Consider the following 22388-nt stretch of genomic DNA (forward strand, 5'->3'; position numbering starts at 1 on the left):
ATCATTTTCAGTTTTTGTTAACATCCAAGTTCTACCCTGCTTATCAATATTATATTGTAACTGATTAATTTTTCCAAAATCCTCCTTTATCATCCAAGAAAAGTAGGTTTGCTATTCCTCAACTAGCAGATATAATCACAGTTTGGGAAACTGGAATGGGGAAAAGGAAAAATTCGGGTGAGTACAGCCAATCCATGCTTCCTGTCATCCTCAGCTCACTTGTTTTGTGTCTCCAGTAAATGACTGCTTCCACCTACAGGATATTATAGTAGAAATTCACTAGTTACTAGTGTGTGGATGTGGGGGGGGTGCCCTCAGGGAAAACTAAAATATCTTCTTGTAGTCTTGCTACCTCCTCCCCCTGCTTATTTATTTCACCTACCTGTTACCTCTTGTCTTTGACTTTGCAGGGTCTTTGGGTCTCGTTTGTTTGTTTGTTTGTACAGTGTCTGAAGTCCTATTGTGCTAATCTATTTCAGGCTGTTAGCCATTTCTATAATATAGATTATTAAAACTCCAGGGCACATTTATGACCTCAGCATATTAGCGATAGGGATGGGGACATTACGGGTAGTGATATTCTTATTGTGGACTGAGGAGAATCTTCAGTTCTTGGCCCTCTGTGGCACTTGGGAATGCCCTGAAACAGGGCAAAACACATTTGGCTGCTGCAGTAACTCTTCCTCATGCTCCTGGGAAGTGTGTATGGCCAGGCTATGATTGGAGTGGTAGTGAGGAGGAAGCAGTAAGTGTTCTCAGGCAGGGTAGGCAAACTTCTAGAAAAGCTTTCTCTTCTAATCTGCTGCAGACCTGAGGAGAGCTGTCACGGTTACCTCTTCGTTACTGTGCAGTTTTTCAACTGTGGAGAAGAGTAAAGATGGCAACTGCTCTGTTAAGGGAGGGAGATTCAGACTATTACCCCAGCACAGACTGAGAACTGCCCTACAGGGCAGTAACGTATTTAGATGGCTGGGGACCGTGATATCAGTAACTTCATGCTGAAATTCTGCTTCTTTATATGCATCTCCCTTTCCAAAATGAAGCTGTGGAAGCAGATATTTCTACACAACCTGCTCATAAAAGCTGTCTCTTCTCCTTCCCTGTTCCCGCCCCCACAATATACATAAAGCATGGAGCAAACTAAGGTCCTTGGCTGATATAATTGAATCTGAGTAGGCTTTGCTCTATTGAAAGAACTATCCTTCACAGTGCAGTGTTTGTTTTGTTTTTTCCACTTGTACATAGGGACAAAGGCAGCACTGAGCCCAAATGTCACTTAACCAATTCCTGACTTCTTTGCAGGTGCTGAATTAGATGGGCCCATCATGCATATGAGGAAGAAGGTGGGGAGGAGGGGGGAAGAAGTAAGTTTAGAGTAACTATCTGTTTCCCAACAGGCAATGATTCCTTCATTTCATGCTGTTGCAGTGTTTCAGCAAGCCTCATTATTCTTTCTAGTGAGGGAAGTAGACTGTTGCCTAGCTCTAGTTCCACCTTAGACATATTCTCGGTGATTAGCTAATAGGATGGGTGGCTGCACAGGTAACCCTGTGGTGGCTCTGTCTTCAGGCACACTGATTAGCAGAAAGACTCCTTTGCTTTGGCAGGTAACTGTTCCACCTTCCTAGAGGGGAGATTTGCTTCTGCCTTTCCTGCAGTAATGGCCTGACTCAAACTCATATAACACTGTGTGCGTATGGGTTTTTGTTTTTTGTTTGTCCTTTGCTGGTATACATAGAGGTTGGCACCAAGGGCATTTGTATGGTTTGGCAGATGGAAAGGCGCTTTGGTTCCAATTAGCAGTTGATGGAGATTTCTGAGCCCATTTTCCCTAATGTGGTAATTACTTATTCTTCCAAATTTGCTAGGAAGGCAATTCTTTTGTGTTGATGTCCTATTGCTGGCAAAACTTGAAAGGCAACTTTAAAAAAAGGCATTTTGTAATTGTAAAATGTAACTGCTGTTGTGTTTTTTGTTTTTTGTTTTTTTTCTTACTTATCTGCTAGAAAATACTCTACTAACCTTTCTGGCCTCTCAACAATTAAGAAAAGTATAAATTGTGCTCTGCTAATTTGGAATTGATATAGGATGTTTGTTTTAAGTTAAGACATTCAGATATTAGTTGCAAAATAATAATTTTCCCCACAACATTCTTCTTCTTTTCAAAAGGAATCCTTAGTTCACTTGTTAATTTGTTTTATTTTCAGTTGAGAGATTTACATCTGAAGGGGAAAGATTATTAAATTAGTGATCTTTTGAATAAACCTTCCTTTTTCTTTTAATTTCAAGCAGTACATTGGAAAGAAAAGTCTCAAAATAATTGTCTAATATTTTTCATCTACACATCAGACTGTTCTTTTATTATAGCAACAACATGACTATAGTTATGCATAGAGAAAAGCATTTTCTTGAGATTTGTGTATTATGAGAGTTATCTATTTTAAGCCATAATTTATAACATCCAATTAACTGTTCTTCATTCCTTTAAACACCAATGACCTGTAGTTATAACAATAAGATCTGGACTTTCAGATTGTTAGATTCTCTTGAGAGTTGAACAACTAGTTCCTGTTTCCCAGATTCTGACAGGGCAGCAGCGTAAGACAAAATACTCTGGTAAAAGTACCCTGGCCTAGACTTTCTTTTCCTCTATTCTGGAGGATTTGCTGGATGTCTTCCTACAACCAGAGTGAGAGCTGTGTCTTTTTTCTTTTTAATTCGTTTCTGGAATCCCTCCTTCCTACTCTGAAGTGAGGCTAGACAGACTAAACTTTGTTTAGAAAGTTAATCCTCTGTGCCGCAAATAAAGGATGGAGTATTTGGATCTTGTTAAAGGAGCTCAAAGTAGTTGCCAGCACAGACTGGATATTGCCCTACAGGTCAGTAATGTATTCAGATGACTGGGGACAGTAACCTTCTGCTGAAATTGTTTCCTTATATGTTCAAGAAAGCACATTCTGTTGCCAGCTGCATGGTATAGAAATAGAAAGCACATATTGGTCACATAATGGACATAAAATATTGTTTGTCCATCCTCATCTTGACTCACCTCTCTTTCTCCTTCATACCAACTGCTTGGTGGTTTTTATTAACAATATTATTGGGAATTTCCATGACAATTCAACAAGACTAAAAAGTTGGGATCCTCCCCCAAAAGGTTGTCAGTACAGTATAACAAATTGTACTAACTGAAAGAACATGCTTCAAACAATAGGTAATGCTCTTAGCTCACACTTGGGCCTGGAAAACCAATGTTATCTAGGTAGTTATCTCCATGCTGCTGAGTTGAAACAAATTCTCTTCAATGTTCTTTTAGGCCAGCTCCACATAAAGGTCCCATAATTTTTTAAACGAGTGTTAAGTGACGCTCTGTATATAAGTAAATGTTTCTAGTGGGAGGCTTGTCTTGGGGAATTTATGAAGAAGGCCAAATATACCCATTAAAACGGCCTTGTTGGTGTGAGATTAGGCAGCTTTTCTTGATGTCAGCAAGAAATGGATAGGCAAGAGCAAGAGAAGTAGGATTAGCAGTACAATTGGTATCCAAGATCTGTTCCTTCATTTCTCATCATCTGGTTTCACCAGAGAATCTGAGAACTCCAGTATAATTCCCATCTGACTTGGGATCGATGCTTTGGCACAAAGCCTAATAAATAACCTTTCAGTTTACAGAACGAAAAATGATTATTTTCTAGCTTTATAAAAATAATGGTGCTTTATGAGAGGGGAAAAAATGAGATTTTATGATGATACGTTTGCGAATGTAATTTCAGCGAATACTGGTTACCTATGAGTGGGGTGGGAGCTGAACCAATGATAGTGCAGGGCTGTTTCTGTAAGACATTAATTTTTCAGTTTAAAAATAAACCTTTTTAATCATCAGTAATGCTTACAATGAAGAAACTAGGCGTAAGTTAATATGCGTAGCGCTGTAGTGACTCTCATCCCCTCTGTATTTTAAGCATATTTTAATTGCACTGTTACATTGCTGTCAGACATTTTACTGCAGGTGTTAGAAATTACTATAATAGAGATTTGCCTCCACATTAGCTGGCATTGTACATACTCAAAAGCTATTGAAAATTGGAACGCCCCCCCATAAAAAGGGTGCTTTATTTTTCCTCTTACGTTTCAGGCTCTAAGCCAGTGTTGCCAACTCTCTGATTTATTGTGAATACTGTAGTACAGTTTTGGCCCCCTGCTTCAGGCGGACTCATGAAGATGAAATTTTGGAGGAACTGAGAAAGAGAGATGGAGAAACTCCCCCTCACATTGTCCTGTAGGCTAGGGCAGTTTCAATAAACTAGAAGCCCAGAGACCACAAGTTTTAGTCCCAGCTCTTTCACTGATTGCTAAGAGTTGTGAAGGGCACAGAAATAGTGTGGTGATGATGGACCCTCGTGTGGCTACTGTGGTGGTGGTAACTCTCTCTCATCCATTTTGCAGATAGATGATTGCAAGCTTAGCTTTCATGTAAGAGGTGCTGCTGCTTGCTTGAGTGGCGAGGGAGACTCCCAGTCTGAATATGATCCAAGCAATCTTAATGCAGTTTCATCACCGTGAACCTGCCGCAAGAGAAGCTGGGCACACAGTCACACTTGTGGCTTCTCTGGCTGGTTGTTTGCTCCATGAAGAGACGAAGGTGTCTGCCTGAAGAGAAGGCAATAGCAGATGTATGTTAAGTAGTGTGGGAGTCAGCCTGCAGAAGAAACACTGTTGGACCAGGAGAAAAATCTTGAGAGCTTGTGATTGGTCACTCTGCCTGATTGGTTCAAAAAGCAGAAAACATGGAGAGAGAGTGTTTTCCATTAAAAAAAGTTAATCATTTTTGTCAGTGTTTTATTACTACAATAACACATTTAAAAATTGAAGGATAATGGGCCAAAGCTTGCTATTGAAATTGTGCCACAGTAACTTGCGACAGTGTCTGCTATAGTGCTTTTTTTGTTGTTGTTGTTGTTCACATTTGATAAAATAATCTGTTCTTTCACAAAAACTGACCAAAGCACCACCACTTATGTAGCATGGAGTTGCTATTTAAACAGTTCAGTTTGTACTTCAAACAGTGACATTTTATGGCTAATTTTTTGAGGAGAGATGTTTAGTTTAGTTTAATTTTATTAATGTTCCAGAGCCTATCTTAATGACAATTGCTTTAATGACAGCAATTTAAGTAGTGATTTGCAGAAATGGACTTAGTAGCTAGCATGGTAAATGAAAGGCATGTGATTATGGTCTGCCACCTGCCATTCTAAGATGAAATCACAGAGCTGGGAATCTAAACCTTGGGAATTTGTTGAGTCCCACTGGCTTTGACCATTAACAGATAATTAGTCTGGTAAAACCTTTGGAATTTATCCTGCAGCTGTCCTATGTCAGATTAGGATTGGTGTCAACTGCTGACTGTCAGATTCTTAAAGGGCCCTAATTAGAACCTTTCCACCAGTAGGGGAAGCCTGCCCCTGACTGGGACTTGAACCTTGTGCTGTCAGCCTCCCTTTGAGCTATCAGCTACTTGGAACATATATCACTTGTCCATGAAAGTTGCATTCCTTGTGGCCATCACCTCCGCCACGACAGTAGATAAATTGGGAGCCCTAATGGTGGATCCCCCATGCACTATATTCCAGAAGGAAAAAGTCTCATTACAGCTACATCCCCAAGGTGGCTTCAGAGTTCTGCATAAACCAACCTATGCACTTACCTGCTCTTCACCCCTTCCTTCCCAAACTGCATGAGTTGGAGAGATGAGAAGGCTTCATTCCCTTAACGTACATCATGTTCTCACCTTCTATCTGCAAAGGACAAGATTGATTTGAAAATCTCCCAGACTTTGTTGCCATAGCTGGACCTCAGACTCTTTGTGCTATCTCCTCTGAGAGGATCTCGAAGTGGATCATGGGTTGTATCTTACTTCTATCAATTGTCTCACATTCCTCCCCAATAAGGAGCAAGTGCTCATGCTACAAGAGCACAAGCGACATCGATAGCATCTCTTCAGGAAGTGCTTTTGTTTGACATTTCTAAGGCAGCTATGTAGACTTCCATCCATATGTTCATGAGACATTATACTCTAGAACTGGACTCCACTGCTGACACATCCTCTGGGACAGCAGTCCTTTATCTGGCTCTGCTACCTGCATCCTTGCACCCTCCGCTACTTGAGTACTACTTATTAGGCACCCACAGTGCAATACACCTAAGGACCAACACTCAAAGAGGAGGAGAAAGTTACTTACCCTGTAGTAAGTGGAGGTTCTTTGAGAAGTGTGGTCCCTCTCTGTATTCTGCTACCCACCCTCCTTCCTCTCTGCTTCGGACCTTGCTTGGATTCGCGGTAAAGAAGGAACTGGAGAGGCGGTCAGCCCACACTGTCATTTATCATCTTGTTTGGAGGCACAAGGAGATCCAGGGCTTGTGCAGGCAAACAGATGCTGCTTTCAAAATTCTTTGATTCTGGGCACACGAAGCATATGCATACCCCACAGAGGCATTCAGATATGGACCACACATCTCAAAAAGCTCCAGTTACTACAAGGTAAAGTAACTTCTTTCCTCCCCCCCTTTCTGTCACCACTGCTACACACACAAACAAAAAGTTAGTGAGACATTATGGTGAGTGGGTGCTTGTGGGATTTTTTTTTGTGATTGGTTTTTAAGTTACAAGTGTTCAAAATTCAGTTAGGGTTCCCAAAGTAACTGTAATGTAGCCTGTTTGTGAGTTTTACAGTAGTCTGTGTTTGGTAACTTTATGAATTAATATTATTTATAATATAAGAACTGTGGGTGTGTAATGGTTGCTGTGGAAACTGTATCTTTGAATAGCCTGACTTTTGTGTATGATGTTCTCCTGGGAGGGAAGGGGGGGGGGACAAATCTGCAAGATTAATTTATTTGAATTTGCAATTATTGTGCTATACAGTGAAAGAAACACGTGTTCTGACTCAGAATCAGATGAATTGAGGAGTTTTTTGTTTGTGGGTGTTTTTTATTTTTTTTAAATCTTCTTGAATCATCCATCAGTCTTACAATTTGTAAGAGAACATCAGCAGTCTACACTAGATTCTGCACAGAGGGTACAAGGTGTATAGATTATGCCAATATGAATCTTGACCTCTGCGCATCAGTGTGTTTTAAATTGCTAGAAAGTTTGCCACCCTCTTTTAATGCCTATATAAGAGAATAATTTGTACAGTCAACCATTCTATTTATGTTCAGTAAAAATAATTCGTAATGAAAATCAGTTGGAAAATGATTTCCTAACTATTTTTTATCTTCGTGTATATCAAAAGCATTAGGTGGAGATTCTCCAAGGCAAAATTGAGAGTTTGGCATCAAACTCCTACTAAAAGGCAATGGGAGTTCAGTGAACAACTCTTACTTGTGCCTTTGAAAATGTTCTACCTTGTACTTTTAAGGAATAAGTCCAGGGCAAGTTTCTGAAGTTTTAAAGAAGCAATTTCTGTCATATTATGTAAAAAAAAAAAAAAAAAGTTAAGTGTCTGAAAATCTTTCTAACTGGTGTTTAAAAAACAAAAACAAAAAAACAACCCTCCCCCCCCCCAAAAAAAACCAACCGTTTATGTTTGAATAGCTAAAAATATTAGTCGCTGCCAGTGCTGCAACAACCATGCAGATATTTTTAGCAAGCTAGCTTCAGCTGAGCTAATGTGAGTGTGTCTACCCACATTGGGAATTGCATCTCCCAGCTGCAATGTAGGCCTACCCACAGGCTAAAACTGGAGATAGCTAGGCAAGGAAAGGACTTTTCTTAAGGTGCCTCTTACAAAATTTAAAAACACACTTGTGCAAGGAGGGAACAGACTAGAAGAACAACTCTTAGACCTACAATGACAACATAAGAATGGCCAAACTCCAAAATCTCTTTGTTCAGGTATATCTCCTGAAAGGAGAAATGTTCAGAGGAGATAGGGTGCCCTTAAAATATTTTAAGGGTACTCTGTTTCTCTAAAGGGAAGAATTGGGATTCTGAAAACCAAGATGTATTTTATTTTATTTGTTGAAAAAATTGTGGGGGGGGGGAACCCCAAATACCTAAAAGTGAAGAATCTGTTGAATGAAGAAAGGACCCAAAAGAATAGGGAAAATGCATTAGGTGCAAACTAGATTGTAATCTCTTAGGAGCAGGGACTGCAGCTTTCAGTCTTTTTGTTCAGGACTTTTTACAAGGGTGCCCTGTTTCTGATTGGGACCTGTGTGTTACTACAAACAACAGTAAATGGGAAGAATAATCTTTTTCCTCCTACTCACTTATTCCCCACCTGTAAGCATCAGCAGTTATTAATCTGGTTAGAGTTAAAAGAAATGAGCTCCAAGCAGGGCTGTATTTTTGTCAGGGTATGTTTAGGGAAAGGTCGTCATAACAATGTCAAGTCATACAAACCATGGTAAAAATTAAACATACTGTAGTTTGCTATAAAATTACTGACTATGCAGAATTTACTTGTATCTTGGAAGGTAGAGCATAGCAATTTTGTATACCTCTTACATGTTGAAACCACCTGTTTTGATTTAATCTCAATGCATCAGTGTTGCTCAGCTGTTGCTCTTGGTGGTTTTATCATGCATCAGTAAAAGCATCTGATGTCAGAGCCTATTTCTCTTACTGGCAACGGTGAACAATACTTTTCAAAATACTGTGTGCTTTTGTTTGGATGTAATGTGGAAGAAAGTTAAACTGGGCTGTTTGTATACAGTGTGTATTACACAGTATTCATAAATGAATGTGCACATACTTGAATATTTATTTTTGGGGGTGATTAAAACATCAGTATTATGAGAATATTGCAGTTGTGATTTTAATGTGGAAAGATATCTTGTTTTTAAATTGCAATAGATTATGAAACTATTGTATTTCAGTTAGAGCAAATACACACCATTACATTATACTGCATGGGGAAGACTTCTTTTAGGCTTATTTCCCACTGGAGTCAATGGGAGTTGTACTTCCCTGCTCCAGGGCTGAATTTGGCACATCATGTTTAATGTTAATAAAGCATGAAGTAATTGCATTTCCAGTAATTGTAAACCATATTTTCTTGATATAATGGAGACATGAGAAGGGCAACATGAAATAGACTAAATGAACTGTCGGGATGTTTCTTTTATAGGACATCTGTTGTACAGTTTTATCCAAAGCTGAAACAGTTTCACCAAGTACAGCATATTCTGCTTCACCTCCAAATATTGGTAAACAAATCTCAAAAATCACTTTTGGCATTGTGTAGATAGGGGGATTGATTTTCTACAGTGCAATCATCCTATCTTCCTGTGTAAGGACTGTAGGGTGGCAAATGCTACTGACAAAGGGAATAAGGATTTTTTTCCTTTCTACAGTGATTCTACTTGAATGTGTCTCCCAGGGGCTCTCTTCGATTTTTCACCTATTGCTCTGTTTATTATGATAGTCAAATAATCTCATTTTAATCACATGCCATGTTTATTGAGCAGCACAGTATTTCATACAGACATTCTTCTATTTCAAGTGCTAAAAATCATCAGATTTTTAAAAACAGAATGGTATTGAATACTTGGTCATGCAGTATGTATATTCCTGTATGGATTACTGCAAAGACTGCGAGTAATCCCAGGGTCTTGTTTTGTACTAATTGTTTGGGTAAAAGTGTTTTTACTGTGTTTATACTGTTTCCAAAAATCACACAAAATGAATCTGTTTCTGTACTCTGCCCAAGGGTTCCACAAGATTTACAAGGTACTTAGGCCTTGGCTACACTGGCGCTATACAGCGCTGCAACTTGCTGCACTCAGGGGTGTGAAAACGCCCCCCCCCCGAGCGCAACGAGTAAAGCGCGAGTGTAATCAGAGCCTGCAGCGCTGCACGCTCGCTCACAGCGCTGCTAGCTATTCCCCTCGGAGAGGTGGAGTATTTACAGCGCTGCGAGAGAGCTCTCGCAGCACTGGCGGCGCGACTACACTTGCACTTCACAGGGCTGCCGCGGCAGCGCTGGGAAGTCCTGAGTGTAGCCAAGGCCTTAGGTGACATTTGGTGACTTTATTTGCATTCTCCATTATGTGAGTAATAGCGAGCAAAGCCCTGAATGAATTAACTGTAAAATACTCCATGTCCAACTTTCTAGTTTCTTTTGAATTCAGTGCAGTTTCCTGTGCCACTTCTGAGACCACTTTCCCTCTTTCCCCCTCACCCCTTCAGCTCTTGACCCTTCATTAGTAAGCTTTTGCAGTGTTCTGTGATGCGTAGCATGTTGCTCGGCTTCCTGATGAATCCTGCCTTTGTAATGTGTTTCAGCTCTGCAAGACCCTTGGTCTGTCATCTTGGTACAGGCACCTTTGCCATCAAAAAGATGTGATCATCCTGTCTAGCTGAGGTTGCCAACTTTGTGGTGTTCAGTTCATTGTAGAATTTGTACAGCAGTCCCTATTACCCGAAGCAACAATTTCAGCAGCCCCACTTTCCCTCTTTTTGATATTTTTTTGTCATAATAAAGGACAATAAAAGTCCTGAAAAAAGAATCACCTCATGGAAAGTTATTTATTAGCGCCATTTTATTCATTAGTTACCAACAGTGATGTTGGAAGGGAAAAATTCATGTTCTCCTATAGAAGCTGTTAGTGTGTATGCATGTGGTTGGAACTGGTATGTTCATTTGAATGACTGGATGCTAGAATTGGCTGGACACAAAATGGTGGGTGTCGTCTTCTCTCCCCTCGCCCCTTCAGAACATCATAATGGCCATACTGGGTCAGATCAATAGTCCACCTAGCCCAGGATCTTGTTTTCTGACAGTGGCCAATGATGCCTCAGAGGGAATGAACAGAACAGGGCAACCATCAAGTGATCCATCCTTTGTCGTCCAGTCCCAGCATCTGGTAGTCAGAGGCTTAGGGCCGCCGAGAGCATGGGGTTGCATCCATGACCATCTTGGCTAATAGCCATTGATGGACCTATCCTTCATGAATTTATCTAATTCTTCTTATGAACCCAATTATAGTTTTGATCTTTACAACATCCCCTAGGAATGAATTCCACAGGTTGATTGTGCATTGTGTGAAGTACTTCCTTTAGTTTTGTTTTAAACCTGCTGTCTATTAATTTCAATGGGTGACCCCTGGTTCTTGTGTTATGTGAAGGGGGAAATAACATTTCCTTATTCACTTTTTCCATATTTGCCATGATTTTATAGACTTCTATCATAACCCCTCTTAATCATCTCTTTTCCAGGCTGAATAGTCAGTCTCTTTAATCTCTCATATGGAAGCTGTTCTAGACCCTTAAGCATTTTGTTGCCCTTCTCTGTACCTTTTCCATTTCTCATATATCATTTTTGAGATGGGGTGACCAGAACTGCATGCTGGATTCAAGGTGTGGGCATACCATAGATTTATATAGTGGCATTAAGATATTTACTGTCTTGTCTATCCCTTTCCTACTGTTCTGTTAGCTTTTTTGACTGCTGCTGCACATTGAGCAGATGTTTTCAAAGAACTATACACAATGACTTCAAGATCTTTCTTGATTAGTAACAGCCAATTTAGACCCCATCATTTTGTATGTACAGTTGGAATTATATTTTTCCAATATGTATTAATTTGCATTTATCAACATTGAATTTTATCTGCCACTTTGTTGTCCAGTCACCCAGTTTTTTGAGATCCCCTTTTAACTCTTAGTTAAATCTCAAGAAGACTACAATCTTGAAAAAAGAAGAACAGGAGTACTTGTGGCACCTTAGAGACTAACAAATTTATTAGAGCATAAGCTTTCGTGGACTACAGCCCACTTCTTTGGATGCATATAGAATGGAACATATATTGAGGAGATATATATACACATACAGAGAGCATAAACAGGTGGGAGTTATCTTACCAACTCTGAGAGGCCAATTAATTGAGAAAAAAAACTTTTGAAGTGATAATCAAGATAGCCCAGTACAGACAGTTTGATAAGAAGTGTGAGCATACTTACAAGGGGAGATAGAATCAATGTTTGTAATGGCTCAGCCATTCCCAGTCCTTATTTTGTATCATCTACAAACTTTGCCACCTCACTGTTTATCCCTTTTTCCTTTCTTCTTTCCTTTGCTGCAATTCCATAAACAGATTTTTTTTGGGGGGGGGTCAAGTTGGGGGTGGCCAACCTATGGCCTGCGGGCCGTACACAGCCTACAGATCAGAAGGCCTGTGACCTGCTTCAACACAATATACTAATGGCTGATTCATTAGTATTTTGTCATCATGTTTACATCATTTTAGTTTAGTTATGTGTTCTTTACTGTTTCTTCCTATTTTTTTATAATTCTGATACACATTTTAAGCAATGATTTCTTTGTTTCTTTTTAAATAGACAAAACTGTACATAGGTTGTTTCTATCTAAATACATACGACACAGAATATGTGCTTGGGTTTACGTGGCTTTCCTGTGTAATAAGGTTGAACACCTGTGCAAAAATGTTTTTCCCATGAACAGCGAAATCAAAATATGCCCTTCTCTTCGGTTCTGCATAATTTCCTGTTAAGGCTATGTAAAATAAAATATGCAAAATGATACTCTGTGCAGTTTAATTGTAGCTGTGTTGGTTCTAAATAGCATGGTTTACCTTGCATTTTTCTGTGATGCTGAGAGTACCTTTCCCAGACCTGCCAACGAGCTCTGTGTGGCTCGAAAGCTTGTCTCTCTCACCAACAGAAGTTGGTCCAATAAAAGATGTTACCTCATCCAAACTGATACTGGACTTTCAGGAATTTTTTGGAAAACGTTCACCATAGCTGTTTGTTTTTCATATAAAACAATGTATACAAATCTATATTACAAGAAAGTTAAGGTTGCAAAAATTAGGAAATGCCAGGATTAAGGTTGCCCGTACAACCTTAATTTGGGCTTCCAAATTGAATAGATGCTTAATAAGTGAGCACCATCCATCCTGTACTGAACTAAATGAGTGTGTTCTGGAAAAAGTAGTATGTGATTATGTAATTAAAGACTGTCGTCATACATACATGCAAGGGGCCAAATTAAGGTTGCAACTGAGCCTGAGAGAGGCTTGAGGATGTTCAATGAAGACAGAATCTTTAGAGAGTTTGACTGATTATAACTATAGCAACTCTGCTGAGCATGTGCAAACTGTGATTTCTCCCCCCCCCCCCATAGTTTATAATTTAGCCAAATTTGGGCAGATTTTCACAGGGATGACAAAAGGCACATCCCTGACAATAAGGTTACCCCCTCTGCCAGATTTCAAGTCCCTGCTACAAAGCATGGGGATGCTGGAGCACTTCAAATAAAATATCTCAATTTTTTTTTAACATTGGAAAAACAATGTTTTTCATTAGACTTGTTCTCTGAAGCAAATGAAGTGTTTTGTCCAGAAATTAAATTAAATTAAAAAATTAACTGGAGGCAAACATCCAGCATGGAAAATTTCAGACTGAATGCTTAAAGTTTGGCAAACTTATTAGAAAGTGAAAACAGGATTTTGTAAAGGGAAGTGGCAGCCAACCTTAATTATAGGTGGTGCTGTTTGTGTATAGTGTGATGTATGTTGTTGGATAATAACTGCCACAAGTACTCCTGTTCTTTTTGCAGACAGACTAACACGGCTGCTACTCTGAAACCTTGCTTCTTTCTGTTGCTCCATTCAAGATGTGTTATAAATTCTTGCCATGTCAGTTATGTTCAGCTATTGACCAGGCAGCATCAGTTTCTCAAAGCATAAACTTTTCTTGTTTTCCTCTGTAATCCAGTTTTGAAACATGCTCTTTAAAGTAATGCACTTTCACGCCACAGGCAGCAGTTTTGGTTTCTGGAAGTTGTAATTAAGTGCATGACAATTCCATAGTGGGCAGACAACCATCTGCAAAGCTCTTGTGGGACACCTCACTAACCCATCCACCAGAGGGTTGTGATGGAGCTTTTAAGGGGCTTGATCCAAAGCCCATTGAAACCAATATGAGTTTGGCCAGTGATCTCAGTGGAATTTGGATCAGACCCGTGAAGACCCTGGGACTATAAGGTCCCACAGAAATCACAGTTTTGTTTTGGGGGTGGGTTGCACTTCACTTAGTTTAATTTCTGTGCTTAGTTAGGTTGGGCAAAGGGAGGATGCACTAATAAACCTCATGAAACAATATATTCATATAGCTTTTACTTTAATAGAAGTATTTTCATTTTTGCTTTTAAAGCAAACAGTCTGAAGCTTCCAAAACTTAATGTTGGATATAAGTCAGGATTCATGGTAAAATCCTTGACTTGGGCAAATGATTGTGAGAATTCGTTTGTGAAGAGCTGAATGACAAAATATATTGATAAGGGGACTGTGTGATGCATGCCTGAGGATAGATGCATTTGAATAGAGTGCTCTCATCGTATGTTAAAATTAGTCCAATTTGCATTTATAATGTTGATCATCTGCTAACAGAAATAACTAACAGTCATGGATACTTTTTTTTAAAGAGAAGAGGAAAAATATTTGAATAAAACAAGCTTCCAAGGGGAGATCATGTAGAGAGAAGATGAAATAGATTTATTTTTTAAAATCGCACAATTTGATAACCGCAAGGGACTCCAAAATTTGTTACACCACTGCATCTGTAAGTAGGTTGGAAATCTGGGTATATAATATACAATAATTGTTAATCATACTCCCCTTTAACCTGACTTTCTTTACTGATGCACAAGTCAAGACTTCGATTTTTCAGAAAGCAATGTGAAAACTCAGGGCTGCTGTATTTATTTAAATCCTGAACTTTAAGGTGCACAGCCAAATTTAAAAAATGCACCTACTGTTACAGTAATCTGAGGTGTTACTGGTAAGTGAAATAGATCAGGGGAAACATGAACTTTCCTTCTGTTTTCAGTGTGTTTACTTCCTGCATTTGCCAGCATTTTGTCTAATCATTTTCACCATTTCCCCTTTATAGTCAATTGGGCCCTGATCCTGCAAGGGGAACCTATATAGGTCGGCCCTATTGAATTCATTGTGGCTCAGCACTGGCATAGGGATTTGCCCATGCAGTGTCACTTGTGGGAGCTAGACCTTGGTTTTTGTTTTGTTTGCGTCTTTCACACAGCAACAGGATTAAGATAAAATCACAAAAATTGCTAAGTGGATTTCATGTATGTACATGAAGCTCCTTTTAACTGACTCGATGTAACTCATAACCAGATTTCAAGGTGACAACGGTCCCTTTTAAGTTTTATTTTCAACACTGCTGAAAATACTTAAATAATTTTAGAACAAAAACTATTACAGTGGTCACCCATTAGCAATTTCAAATATTACCTTAATGTGGTATTCCCTACAGTTAGTGTAGGGAACATCTAGGAAATACTGAGTAGGTGCAGAAGGGAGCATGGGGCCCCTAAATAACCATACTTAACTTCTACTGTAATACTATATAGCTTACAAATATTTTTCTAATACAATTACATTTTTATAAAAACATGCTGACATCATTCCTTTAGTTGTGAATAAACAGGCCATCAAAGCGCTGTGCCTCTGGGGCTTTCCCGATATAACTGCATTCAGAAAAACTATTATTATTAGCTTTATAAAATGGAAATCAATATCTATGTGGATCCATAGCTTTCTACTTTAATGTTGCTCATGGGATAGCCTCTTTTGGGCGTGGGGGATCCTCAGGAGTCATACTATTGTATTCCTAACCAGTTTAATACACTGCAGACAGTAAGTGCAGGATACTCCAAAAGAAGAACTAGCAGATAATTACTATTCTGTACTCTGAATCTGGATAAGACCTAAGACACTTGCAGTGGATCATCTAAAAGAGGTAGGCTGGGGATTCTAAATGTAGAAAAAATAAATACTCCAGTCAGTGGGTCACTGATGGGGCCTCAAGGAGATCCACTTCACTCAGTGAAACTGTACCTAGAGCTAGTAAAAACAACAGATGTTCTCAAAAGCTGCTTAGAATGCTTCATTTAAGAGCTGGGGCATACATAAACAGTAGCCTTAGGAGGTCACTACTGTACTTATTTTTACTTTCAAAGTCTAAGGAAGGAATGGTTGTTGGAACTATACCCCTGATTTGGATAGCTACCAAACGGATTAAAGTTAATACTGTATTAAACAAATACAAAACTTGCTGGAACTTAAAGAAATGGCAAGGGCTTTCTCTGTGGGAAGAACCTGAGAAGAGGGGAGAATATAGAAAGAATCTGTAGGCACAGTTGGCACTTAGATTTTTGAGACCATTTGCTGACACTTTTTTCCATATATACTAATTATTTTGGTACCCATCTTGAGCAGTATTCTTGTTTCTGTGAAGAAAACAGTAAGTTGCTCAAAAGCATCCTTTTTCTACTACCAGAAAACATTGCATACTTGTAGTGAGGAGGACAACAGTCCTGGGATTTCTATGTCTGATCCAAACTCACTGCAAAATGTCGTCATGTTTATGAATAATCAAAGTGCAAATGAATGAATTTTCACAATGTACAGTATTTATTTACACTGTAGTGGAGGGCTAAGTGTGTGTTTGCCCAACGTTCTGCAACATCATCTAGAGTTTGGACTTAGTCGTGGAAGACTCTCTCTCTCTCTCTCTCTCTCTGCTACACGCATGTGGTGTTAAGGTTATTAGGGTACCCTTGTGGTCATACTGGCCTAATAGATTAGAAACTTCAATATGTTATATAGCAGCCCTTTCTAGTTGAAGCAAAGTGGTATTAACAAGCTCTGAGGAACCTTATTTAGCTTGTGCTGGAGTGGGTGTAATATAGTGCATGGAGAGGGGTGTAGGGCCTGATTTCAGCATCCATGGAAGTCATTAGAAAGACACCCACTGACTTCCTTGGAAATTGGATGGGGGCTTAAATATGAAGGCACTTTAAGAGTCATTTGGGGAAGGAGAAGTTATCAACTATAATGTGTTGGCTTGGTTCTTTTTAACTTTTATTTTGGATTCCTTATGTTTTGTTTCCATAGATTTTCATTTGGGTTGTGTTGGTCTAGCTGTACTCCCATTGTAATATCTTAAAGAAATGATAGACCTTTGCTAGACAATAAATATTTTTATTTATTTAAATACCTTGCATCTTCAAAATAGTTGGCAGTTTATTTTTTGTTTTCCCAAAAATACTAAAAACCCTAGCTTACCTTTGTAGACGACATTTAAAAAAAAAAAAAACTAAAAAACTAAAATTGACAAACTCGTAAGGGAAGCTGCCTACAATATTTTATTTCTCAAAAGCATTTGAAAACTACATCCACATATTTTCTTTGCAACTCTAATTGGAAAAAAAAAAGGAGCTTAAAACTCTTTTCTATAGAGAATAAAATATTTAGGTAGACAATTTTATTTATCAAAATGCGTCGATTTGGAACAGTCAAGCTATAAAACCTTGAAAATCCAGTGTTTATTCTGGCTACTCAGATTTAAACTACACTAAACTGCCCAAATCTTGGGGTTTCTGAAAAAAGCAAATTTAAGCCCACAGTCTTCTAAAAGGACCCAAAAACTTTCTGTGGGTATGTTGGAGTGGAAAGCAACATGTAGGGAAATGACAACAAAATCAAGCACTTTAAAAAGCCATAGCATGGCTTGAGATTGATATTCTAGTATTATCTCTTTTGGTTCACAAATATTATATACAAAGTCAACATTCTGAAACTAAATTATTGGAAGTGTCCAAAATAAACCCCAGACAAAGCAAGAAAAATGGCAGGTCAGTTGGCTCTCAGTTCAGAAATGTGGCTTTGATTGGTTGTCAAGGCCATTGATATATTTGGTTGGTTTGGACCCTGAATTTGGAGTAGTTTATTTTTTAAAGCTGTGTTTAAACTGACTTTTTATCATTTCTCTCTCCTTCAGGTGGATAGTGAAGATAAACCGTCCAGTCCCAGTTTTGTTGCTAGTCAATTTCCTTTTGTGCTGCTTCTTCACTAGCACAATAACATTGTTGATTGTATTTATAATTCTGCAGATGAAAGCTGACTTTAAAAAAAAACAAAAAAACTTTTCATTCAAATCAACAATTTGCAATTCCATTCATATTTTAATATCCAGATATAGGGCCGAACACACACTCTAGAGTGCTACTGTTCAGATGTGAGCAGTGACAAAAAATGATGACTTTACCAGCATTTTTAGGTATTCCAGTGCCATGTTCTGTTCTTTATTTTAGCCTTAGGTAGACAACAATGTTCATGCCTCCAATTCTTGCCAGAGATGAGAATTCTCTAATTTCTATCTGTAAGATTTTTGCTCACTGTGTATTGAGTACAGAAGGTGGTGGTGTGTGTGTGTGTGTGTGTGTGTTTGTTTGTTTGTTTTTTCTTATGTCCGGATTTACTGATTCTCAGTCTGTAAGTGTTTTATCAATGCACTGAAGATACTGTAGATGTCTGATAAAAGCTGACGTATAGTTCAGGTGTGATGGAGATTAAGCATGATGAAGTGCCTGGTGAACTGGTGAATTTTAACCTAAAAATTAACTAGTGTGCGAAAAGTGGTTGCTCCTCTTTTCCCCCCCACTCATAATTTTTTTTTTTTAAGTTTAAATTATTTAGAAGCCTCAAAATATGTTAGGTGTAGAAAAATGTTTATCTGAAACTGCCGCCACTGGGTGAAAAATATGCTTAGTGAACTGTGATATCACTGCAGCAAACACACAAACTCAGGAGATTGTCAGTAACAGTTATTGCCTCAAGTAGAATTTGGGGAAAGTAGAATAAATACAATCATTGAGAAGACAGGATCAGCCAAAGAATGGGCAAATGTAGGTGTCACATTGTTCCTCATGAAATGTAAATTGTTTTAAAATTACATAGAATTTGAATGTTTTTAAGTTTGAAGGGCCTTGTATGACAGGAGTAACTCTGTTTTCCATTTGCTCTTCAGTCGGAGTATGTTTTAAAAAAAAAAAAATGGATATTGCTGAATAGAAGATAGTGGAAGACAGTAACAAACCTTACTGATATCACTGTTGGAGTGTGCTGGTTTTTGTGTGTTCAGAGTATAGAACAATAAATAAACTACTTATTTTCTAGCATTTTTTTTCACTTCTGTTCACATAATGATGTGAAATTGAGCAAACCCAGCATGACACACCCTAGTTCACTGCCTCACAGAAACATCTGAAAAGAACTTTCTTTTCATATTGGAGTGGAGAGAAATTTTCTAAAATTTACTTTGTATACATCAACTGTTAGCTAGCTCTCTAGGTTTATTATCTTCAGATATTGATGGTTAATGAATTCTCCAGAGCAAGGATCATCATTCTTAAGTGTATGGAAAGCATCTAGTACATAGTTGGCACTAGTGGTTTAAAAAAAAAAAAAAAAAAAAAAAAGTAATTGGAGCCTGGTACCAGATCTAAATGCCTCTGAACTTCAGATATGTTCTGAACTTCAGACAGATGTTTAGATTCAGATATTGAATGTGCTCACAGCAACTGTATGTGTTGGGTTCTTTATCCAGCTAGCTGTAAGGAGGCATTGTGGCCCTATAGGGGGCTTCCTCTGCAATTGGTGGGAGAGAGGGAGGATGGAGAAAATTTACCTGGACAGAGCAGGAAGTGGCTGAACCAGGTATGGGTGGGTGGAGGGGAGGGCACTGACCTTCTAGGTGACTGAAGATGAGGAGAAACATACTGCGGACAGCTCTGGAGAAGCCCTCTCTTGCTGCAGTCTGGCTAGCAATTCCCACTCTTGGAATCAGAGTAGGGCTGGCTTTCTTCATGATGCGCTAGGGGCATTACACTAGTCGCCTTTATACTGGGGGGGAGGATTTTTCCCTTGGTGCCAGACTGGCTGAGGCAGAATGGGGATTTTTGCCTTTCCACAGCACATCAAGAACACTTGGGGGAGTCAGGAAGGTTAGGTTAAAACATTGTAACTTAATTATAAAAAGGTGCAGATTTCCAGTGCAGGCACTTGTTATAGATAGGATACAGTTATCAGAGAACATGGATTGGAGAGAGATTTAGAGGAAACCATCCCTGAAGGAAAGGGGGTTCTGGGCTCCTAACATCTAGTATAGCAGGGAGCCAACCTCCTTCCTTTTATAGCCTTCTTAACCCTCAAACAAAGGGAGGATGATGGGGTCCCAGTAAAGAGCTAGTTGTGACCAGCTTGGGAAGGGGATGGTCTGACGGCATCCCTCCCAGATAAGTGAAGAGGGTTAAGGAAAGAATGATGACAGGCACTGTATGATTTATTGCTGGGTATTCCCAGATGTGTTAAGTGAATAAACTTGCAGCCTCATTAAATCCCATCCATTGCCTCCTGTCTATCTTCCGGTGTAGCCGGACAATAACCCTTGCCCTTTAGGCTGTCCAGCAGCCATGGTCCAAACAATCCTGAACTTTGGGTTGAGTGAGTTTTGGCTCTGGTTCCAGACGTTGACTTTTGAGCTCATTTCTAATTCACTATGCTTTCTGTTGGTAATAAGCTGGTAGTTAGTTGTGTTTTCCTATTACATGTATATAGAATAGGGTGACCAGATAGCAAGTGTGAAAAATCGGGACAGAGGGCGGCGGGAATAGGCGCCTATATAAGAACCCCCCCAAATATCGGGACTGTCCCTATTAAATCTGGACATCTGGTCACCCTAATATAGAAGGAGATGGCAAGCATTTATGGTGATCATATCTGGAGCTTTAAGATTGTGTTTTATTTCCACTAAGCTTTTTTTCTTCTCTATATAACATGCATTCATACATTTTTGTTAAAATACTTTTTTTTTAACCATGTATCAAGAGTGAATGTGTTGGTGTCTACTATGCTGGTTAATGAAAGCTATCTTTTTAATCTTATTCAAAAAGACTATTTACATTTTTTTGCAGTGAACAGATCAGAAGAACTTCTTCTTTTTGTTATTCTGTAGTCAAGGAAGTGTGTTTTATGAAAAGGTATAACTCAAAGCTGCACTGAATTAATATTCTGTACAAATAAAACTGATTGCATTACAGTGCCCTGGAAACAATAATGTTTGAACCAATACTTTATATCAATTTATTGGAACAGTAATCTCTTTGTGCTTATCCTTGCTTCCTACTGTGTTTTTGTATTAACAATTACATAGAGTAACTACTAACTCTGGACTGTTAGCATCTAAAACTTGTTGCTGTTGTGTCCAGAGTTAACTTTTTTCATTGGAGAAGGCCAGAATCCCAAAGCATGTTCTGCAGTATGCATTGAACAGCTTAAGAACACTTCTTTGTATTGGAAGTTAAAATTCGAGCTGCTTGCATTGTTGTCATTTCCACGCAGGGGAATAAATCTGTAAGGGAAGACTCACCCACAGGAAGAGGAGGAGGAGGATCAGTTGGATGGGCCCTAAAATTGCTGTTTATAAGTTTTTGTCATCTTAAAAACGAGTTATTTTAAAGACCATATTTGATCATCTATTCTTGCCTAACCCTCATTTTGTGAAAGACAAAAATCAGTGGATCCACATCTCAGGAAGAATTCATTACTGGGACAATAATTCCTTTGTAAGGCTATGACTGGATATCCGGCTATGACTTGGTCATATATAACAGCATACCATATACGTGTATTACATAGACCACAAATACTTAGGTTATATTATTGAGTTATCTAAATCAAATGACAAGCACTATATTTGTGTTTATGAGTAAATTGAGGTGAAAGCATCATGATGAGCAAAACAAGGAAGGTGATGCGTTTAGAAAACACCTGCTGAATACTCTTAGATTAGCCACCCAAGATTGAAATGCATGGATGGATTTTAGAGCAGAAAGCTGGAACTTTATCATCTTTAATGAAGGGGACTAACTCTGATCCCCAAAATATCAGGTATGTACTTGTGTCTGATGCTATATTATTTGGCTTCCTTGCCAAATAATCAATATTCAGGGTTGGCCCCTTTCAGCTTAACCCCTAGGATTCAACCCACATCTGAATCCTTTTGCCCTCCCCCTGAAAGGGGAAAGGAGGACACACGTGAAGGGTACTTCAGTCTGCAAAGATGTAAGGTCTCCACTTTTCCCTATGGCCTAATAGCTCAACCAACCATTTCCTTGGTTTCTTACTCTGAGAGCTGGTCCCTTTGAACATCTCACCTGCATTAGCTGCAAGTTGTGACAAAATTGTATTTTTACATGTTTAAAAAAATCAACCCTGAATTTTGTTCCAGGTTACACAGCAAGCAAATGAAAGTCCCTGGCAGCAAATACGCAAACTACTGTTAATATTATGGTAATAAAAATGTAACGCACAGTGTAATTTAAAAATGATGTATTCCTGGCAGTTTCATCACATGACTTCTTTAATTAAAGATAAATCTTTAATTCCTGGAGACTTCAGGACAGTCCTGGAGGGTTGGCAATTCTAAGGGACAACATGGAGGAAAAAAATACATCCTGCATCCTTTGCACACCCAGCTCTCCCAATCAGGGGAAATT

The 22388-nt window shown here is 38.8% G+C and overlaps 1 protein-coding gene across 1 annotated transcript in view; it reads left to right on the top strand.

Moving 5' to 3' along the window:
• Positions 1-22388, top strand: part of DCLK2 (doublecortin like kinase 2) — a 121766-nt gene that overhangs the window by 22200 nt on the left and 77178 nt on the right. The gene's annotated exons all lie outside the window — the stretch shown is intronic.

This window comes from Trachemys scripta, chromosome 5 (assembly GCF_013100865.1).
Source record: "Trachemys scripta elegans isolate TJP31775 chromosome 5, CAS_Tse_1.0, whole genome shotgun sequence".
In the NCBI taxonomy this organism is placed as follows: domain Eukaryota; kingdom Metazoa; phylum Chordata; order Testudines; family Emydidae; genus Trachemys; species Trachemys scripta.